Genomic DNA, 7,797 nt, shown 5'->3' on the forward strand with positions numbered 1-7,797 from the left:
ACGGAGGTGCCAGGCAGAAGCAGTGTTTCCACGCGTGTACATGCAGCACGCTGCTTTTCTGGTTTATCAGTGGCTGAGATGTACTCATTTTAGGGAATTCTTACAGTGTAATTCGTGACAGTTGACGGTGTGATGATCAAGATAAAAACTGTTACCCGTTTCTGCAGTATAGCATAGCTTGTTGAATCTTCACCATCCTCAGCTTAAATGTGGCTTAAAATATAGGTACAGTTTGTTTTTCCCGTTTTTTCCCCTCGTCTGGTAGCATCATGCCTGGATTTCCTGATTTGACTTGGAGAAAATAGCTAAGTTACATTTATGACATCGCATGCTAGATTCAGGCATCGTTCAAATCTCTTGCCCTCTAATTATTCTTTAGGACAGAGATAACTGCTACATTCAACATCCATAATAAACAGAACCATTTACGTTGGAAAGGACCCCTTGAGATCACCTGGTCCAGCCCCGCAAGGTTGCCCAGGACCATGTCCAGTCAGGTTTTCAGTATCTCCACAGATGGAGGCTCTGCAACCTCTCTGGACAACCCGATCCAGTGTTTGACCACCCTTACAGTAAAAAAGCATTTTCTTGTGTTCAGATGAAATTTCATGGTTTTTAATTGTCAGCGGATGCTACTGAGGAGAGTCTGACTCCCTCCTCTTCATTCTCTCCCATCAGGTATTTAGACACATTCAGCCTTCTCCAGGCCGAACAGTCCCAGCTCTCTCAGCCTCTCCTTACATGAGAGATGCTCCAGTCCCGCAATCATCTTTGTGGCCCTGTGCTGGACTCGTTCCACTAAGTCCACATCTCTTTTGTACTGCGGAGCCCAGCAGAGGACACAACGCTCCAGGTGTGGCCTCAGCAGTGCTGAGTAGAGGGGAAGGATCACCTTCCTTGACCTTCCAGCAACGCTCTGCCTAATGCAGCCCAGGATGCTGTTGGCTTTTGCCACGAGGCTACTGATGTGAATTCTTTTGGTAAGAAAATGGAGTAATGCGACAGCTTAACAAAGCTAACTGGTTAAAAAAGAAAAAGTGGGTAGCTGTAGCTGGGGCAAGTATGTCTCACAACTTTGAATACAACGTTCAGTTGTAAGGCTATTTTACTTCTTTATTTGATAAGACTGTCTAGGACACTCAAAATGGCAGCCCTGTGACTCTTTCTGTGCAAACTGTGTAGGTAGCAGAGCTGGACTATTACAGGAGTAGCACCAGAGCCTGTGTGCCTGTGTGCTTGAATTGCTGCGTAAGAAGCTCAGAAGCAGAAAAAAGCTCCTTAGGTGGCAGTCTTGGAATGGTATGGGAGTAATAGGGATTTGAGTTACTGGCAATAATGAAGATAAGTCATGCCGGAAGCCCAATTAAAGCTTTTTCGGTTTTATCCTGCATCTCTGCAGTCTCTGGGGTTGTGTCAGTGGGGAATGCGGCTGTGCGTCTGGAACACAGCTCTGGCTGCTCTGCTGGTGCCTGAGCCAGGCTGGAGTCCCGCTTTCCCTTTCTTGGTTGTGGACACTCTGCATGGGTGGTAAAAGGCATGAAATACATCATTAGAAGAATCTGCAGCATTGCCTGTAGTGTGTGGGTAGCATCTCTGGAAGCTATCATGTGCAAAATCAACTTTTGTAATAAAGCTCTGTTTTAGTTTCCTCGTTATTTTGGTTGCATGAAAAGATTGGTCTCTCAGAACACCAACACCATCTGAAAGCCCACTGGGAACTATTAGCGTCCTGACTGCACACCTACAAATGTAAACAAATACTCAGCTGGAATCAGGGTACTTAAAAAACACAATCTGTTTATTGCTGGGGTAAATGAACTGCTTTCTTGCTTCCCTGAAGAAGACATTTTGTTTTCTCTGTGGCAGAAAGCAGGATGCTGTGGTTCAGTACCACAGATTAGAGATTATGCCCTATTCAAGTAAGAAGTAGCAAGAGAGAAACGGTTTGTTAAAGTGATGGTGGTGATGCTTGAGTGTGCTTAATAATAAGGTATAAAATGCTTTCTCAACTCTGCAGTTTAAAGTAGTGCTTGGTTTTAGGCAAATCTGTACAACGAAAGCCACAGGGTTCATACAAAAAGCCACGACAGCAATTAAGGAACTGGGGGGAATGGTCTGGGAAAAGGTTCGAAATAGTTGCAGGGTGACTGCAGCACTTAGACAGGAAAGCAACAGAGCTGGGCTCAGTTCTCCGCTCCGCCATGGACCTCCCCGAGGACCACAGGAAAATCGCTTCTGGCTGGAGACAGTAACCACTCAGTTGCCTTTGCTGCGGCACCTCACAGGTGCCAGCCACCCAGAAGGAATCCAAGACTTACTTAGAGCTAGGTCTTGCACAGGACACAGAAGAAGGTAGACATCTGGGGACCAAAAATGCCCGCGTGCTCGCGAGCGAGTGAGGAGCTGCTAGGAAGAAGTGGTGAGGGATGTACGTCTTAATGTCCTGCCCCTGCTCAGTACAAATGTACCTGCCTGCAGCTGGGAAACCAGAGCCTTGCTCCGCTTGGGATCCACAGCTCAAAGTTGTCTTTAAGTGCCAACATCTGTTTCTAGCGAGGACTAACTAGGACTTGTTTTTCTCTTCAGCTGCCGAAAGACACGTCGAGACCAACAGCTACATTTCGTAAAATGGCCTATTGTTTAAAATATCCATCACTCTGGAGGCTTGAGACCACTGACTTCCTCAGGCTGAAGATCCAGGCTCCCACCCACCACAGAGTGCCCTAACCATGGTGTGAGCCCGTGGTGGTGGAGGAGGAGGGAGGCTCCTCGCATTCAAGCTGTGCCACTGTGGAGCAGAAAACTGAGGGAGAGCAAGTTTGAGGGCAGAGCTAGTGGTTGCGCTGCTGGAAGAGGTGGCCTAGGGCCTGTTTCCCACCCTGAGGCTTTGTTCTGTATTTTATCCTTTGACTGTTTAACAGAAAATACCTAAAAAATGCCGCTATCAGGGACCGAAATGCAGCATTCCTTCTGCAAACTGATTGCCTAAACCACGAGGATATGGGTTCATGCTTTCTCTCCTATTGCTTGGGTACTTATTCTTTATTTCAGAGAGGCAGATGGAGTGAGGTTGGGGGGATGCTTCCTGGCCCAGTCTATTAGTTTTCCCACAGGTTGGGGTGTAGTGCTGGGATGTGGGGATCCCCTGAGGAAGGATGAAGCGTTGAACTTGTATTACTCTCCTGTGAAGATATTTTAGACAGTTGGGCTCTTATGGAGCAGATGGGTGGCAAATCCACCCAGAAGCTTTGCAAAGAAAGCAGCCAGTCTTGCTGGTTTGTACTGCTCTTTGTACACACAGTGAGGTTTGCAGACCCTGGTGACTCGGGATGTTTGCGAGGGGAATGCTCGGGCATTCCGATGATGGGGACTGTCACAGGGCACCAGGTGTCCAGTTGTTTCAATGGCCTGTTCCAGGCCTGCCCCGAAGCAGAAACATAGGCATGCAGAGAAGGCTTAGGTGCAATAGGGAAAAGCCTAGTCAGCAATACCTCCAGATTTGGGCAGCAGCTGAACAGAGAGTGTTTGGATTGCAATTGTAAATATAGGCTTTGCATTTCTACCTTCTAGTGACATCCAGCCCTTTTTTCCCATATGCCTTCTTCATCTGCACAGTGGGAATAACACTAGGTGTTTGCCACAGCAGTAGTGAGAGATTATGCTTTTCCAAACAGTATGAGGATCGGGGTCACTTAAGTATTATGATAGCTAGAGGTTCTTCTTGGTATTTTGCTCAAATGCTTGCTAGGTCACCAGGATGTGAACTACTGACTAATAGTAAGAAGGTGTAAACAAACCTGCTGAGAAGAGATAAGGCAGTGGTGAGATGTAGTGCAGTTTCTACCAACATATTTTCATGCATCTATGTCCCAGAAATCAAAGCAGAGAACCAAAGCAGGTACATTTGTACTGAGCAGGGGCAGGACATTAAGACGTACATCCCTCACCACTTCTTCCTAGCAGCTCCTCACTCGCTCGCGAGCACGCGGGCATTTTTGGTCCCCAGATGTCTACCTTCCTCTGTGTCCTGTGCAAGACCTAGCTCTGACTGTTGTGTGGTGTCCAAAGACAGAGGAGGAATCCATTTTAATATATTGGTGAGATAAATAGTCTACACTGGCTGTAAGTCCTCAGAATATAGAGAAGATTAATTTTCTTCTTGCATTTTTGGTGGGTTTAAATTGCTGAGATGTACATCTACCTAAAATAGCCTTTTAGAGCATCCTTCCCTGTACAAGATCTAATCATCCAACTTTATCCTTCGCAATGGGTGAGTTCTCTACTGACTGCAGCACTGAACACATTTTCTTGGTGCATGCTGGGGAATGTTCTGATTACCTGTTTGTCTCAGGATATGCCCTAGACTTTGTTAATCTAGGTTTATTATGCTAAGACTTTTCCAGCAGCTTAGAGCTAATGCAATGGATTTTAAGGGTTTACACAGTAGCAATTCTTTCAGTAACCAGAGTCACCTCGGCAGTTTGATTAATTCAACAAGATTAAGCTTTCTGAGTACTTGGCTACCAGAGGGGTGGAACAAAAAATCTGTCCTACCCCAGCATCTGTAGTGCAAGTAATGTCATACAAATAATCTTCTTGTTATGGTCTGAAAATCATACCTGCATTCTTGTTTCCTAACAAAGTCATTTTAGTTTAAGCCATTCCTTTTCCCAGCCATTACAAACAGTCACCCTCTCCTTTTCCCAGCCATTACAAACACACCTCTGTCCGTTACTTCCCTGATAAACCCAGTCTGATTCAGCTGGATGGATCCTCTGTGGATGTACGAATACTTCTTTGAAACCAAGTTCATTCAAGGTTGCAGACCAGTTTCCTTTCATTGTCTCCTGAGACTCCTGGCTCTGCTCCTGCACTCCAAATCCAGATGCTGGCAGCACTAAAGAAATGCAACAGTCACAAGATAGATTTGAGAGGCTTTTGAAAATGTGGTTGACGTTCTGGCAGGCAAGACAGACCCATGTTGTCTGAGCACTGATGTGTTTTTTGCCCCTGTACTGTCAGACAGTCATACTGGGGCAGGTACTGAGATCTCAGCAGCCAAAGACCTCAACATCCATGAAAGGAAAATGGTTAATTTCTTGGGAAAGCATTATTTCAGTTTCCGTGCCTGAAAATAGTGAGTATGGCAGATTGACGAAAACAGTTTACCCCTGAATGGGAGATGTGAGCTTGAAGAGGATTGTCCGCTTCTTCTGTTCTTGGCAGGGGAAGGGGCAGTCACTGAGCTGCAAACAGCTGTTTCCAGAGACGCATTTCATCAAGGCTGATGTCAGGACTTGGCTAAAGAACAGCACGTTAGCTGCAAAACCGTGAGCCTCATACAAAAAGCTGTTTTCAAATTTCAGCTAACTACTAACTGCCAGAGACTGTTAGGCTGCACAATTGCAAGATACGCCTTGTGCTGCATGAGGAAGGTGACTGTGTTGCAGCACCCTGGTGCTCCTCCTCGGGTGGGGTGGGAATGGGGAGGCTTTATCTACAGCCTGGAGGGAAAGACCCAGTCACGTCACCGCTAGGACAGTTTATCAAAGACCATGCCACCTAAGCAGAAGAAATACCAGCACCTGTGCCTAAAATTTTAGGCACACCTATTGCCAATATTCTGAACTCGTATTCAACTACTCAGAAGCACAGGCGAGGCCTTTCTGGTGCTGTTAACACCTCAACTTCTCCAAAGGATGCAGTGCTGTGGTGCCAACGGAACAGCGTTAGCAAGGCTGGAGCCCACACCCTGCCACCAATTTGTGGTGTAAGCAGGGATCAGCCACCTGTTTTCTGCCTCATAAAACCAGGAATACTTACACCCAGCTGGGGTTTTGTGTGAAACCTGGTCACAGAGTGCAACACTGCTACAGGTCAGTAAAAGGTTTTTGTAAAGACTTCTGGAATCTCCAAGCATGGACTTGCAGTGTGCTGTCATCAGGATCATTCAAAATAACTTGGCTCCATTCTCAGTGGTAGCAGACCTGGGTCCAATGATGGCCCAAGGTGCACCTATGCTCTTTTTCCAGCCCTATTTCAAAATAACATGGGTCTTTTATCCGGACAGTGGTCATTTAATACCCCAACAGATATTCTCCCCACCCCCTGGTATTACTGTTTAAATTAAAAAAAAGAAGAAAAAAAGCATGCATTAAAAAAATAATGAAAAAAATGTATCATTACATCTTCTGGGAGTAGGTACAACCCACAGAGAACCTCAATTTGTTTGACAGTGCAAATCTCCTTTTCCAGGTGCAGGAAGCCAAGGACAGGGCAGCTACTGTGCAAGAGGAAAGAGGAGGGTTATCAAAGGAAGGGCAATCAGTACTCTGAGGCAAACTTCAATATAGATTATCTGCTCATGCCTGTAGTCATCCTCTCTGCTGTTTTAGTTTTCAAACAGGTAACGTACATTAAAATGTGGCAATGGAATTGGCACTCCGTATCTTTGAAGAGGACAGTCCCACTTGTAGCAACGTAGTAGTGATGTAGCTGAAAATGGGCCTATAGAGGAGCTTGCAAGTGGATTAAATACTGATGCGGCTCCAAGTCCTACATTACTGACAATTCACATCAACCCCTCCAGGCTTCTCAGGATCACGGGTTACAACACAGGAAACAGCTTCAGCGCAACTCCAGCACTCAATAACAATGCAATTATAGCTAAGTTACGTGAACTGTCTCTGCTTCAACCTTTGAAGACAAATTGTGGTGAGTACAGTCTGGCCTTGTCTATGAATGAAGCTAAATGGCGCTCACTTGCATGCCCTCACATTATCCAGCCTACAAGAGAATGCAGATCTTGGCGTCTCCTGGAAGAAACGTGGTAGGAGACATTAGCATCCCCTCTCCCAAATACAGTATGCAGATACTGTCAGGTTGGGATACATCACAACACACTGCTGTGATTTTTACTGTGTCCTACTCAAGGTCAGGAATAAACCAGAAAGGTGTGCTGAGCCCCAACCCAGCAGGTACAATGCTTTCCTCAGGACTTAGTTCTGCTCTGGAGAACAGAGGGCAATGCTACCCAGAGCTGCAGGAGCTCCTTGTGAATCTGTGCATGAATTCTCCACTCCTGCGGTCATTACTTCAAAACAAAAACTGCCTTCAGGACTAGAAACAGCAGTATGTGGTTATACCTAAAAACCACTCACTTGAAACATGTCATGAAGCAGTAGTGATGCAGTTTTTTGCTCCTAACTCCACGTTTCCTAAAAAAGTTGTGGGAAGGCAGGAAATGCACCTGTCATATGAGATGGCCGGGAAGGGATTAGCCGCTTCCCTTTCCTGATTTTCAGGCATGTGCGTGTGTGTGTATACCTTATGACTTATTAAAGGTCCTGAAGAAATTGTTCTGAAGGCTGGTTTCTTTTGAATGACCAGTACAAAGATCATCTTGAGGGCTCTGGAAGAATTTATAATGTCAGAAGATGTGATATCAAGAGCAATGAGATATTCAATGTTGAGGACGAAACAGTGGAGGAATTTTTCATAGATGGTTCAAGATATGGTGGTTATTTGTTCGCACAGGTCTAGTAACAAGAATATTGTTCCTAGACATGTGGGTATATCAGGGATAGTTAAAAATTGTATAAGACATAAATTTAAAAAGTAGTAAGAAAGCTGTGAAAATTCCGACATCATTCAACAAGAATGAAAAGCTTAAGGGGGAAAGGAAGTTTACCTTTGAAGTACTGTAATTTCAATTTAAAAAACATTAATTTTGGATGCTCTTTGTCGTTTGTGGTTTCAACTAAATAGGATTAAACAACTTTACTATACAAATGAATA

Source organism: Buteo buteo, chromosome 6 (assembly GCF_964188355.1).
Source record: "Buteo buteo chromosome 6, bButBut1.hap1.1, whole genome shotgun sequence".
In the NCBI taxonomy this organism is placed as follows: Eukaryota; Metazoa; Chordata; class Aves; order Accipitriformes; family Accipitridae; genus Buteo; species Buteo buteo.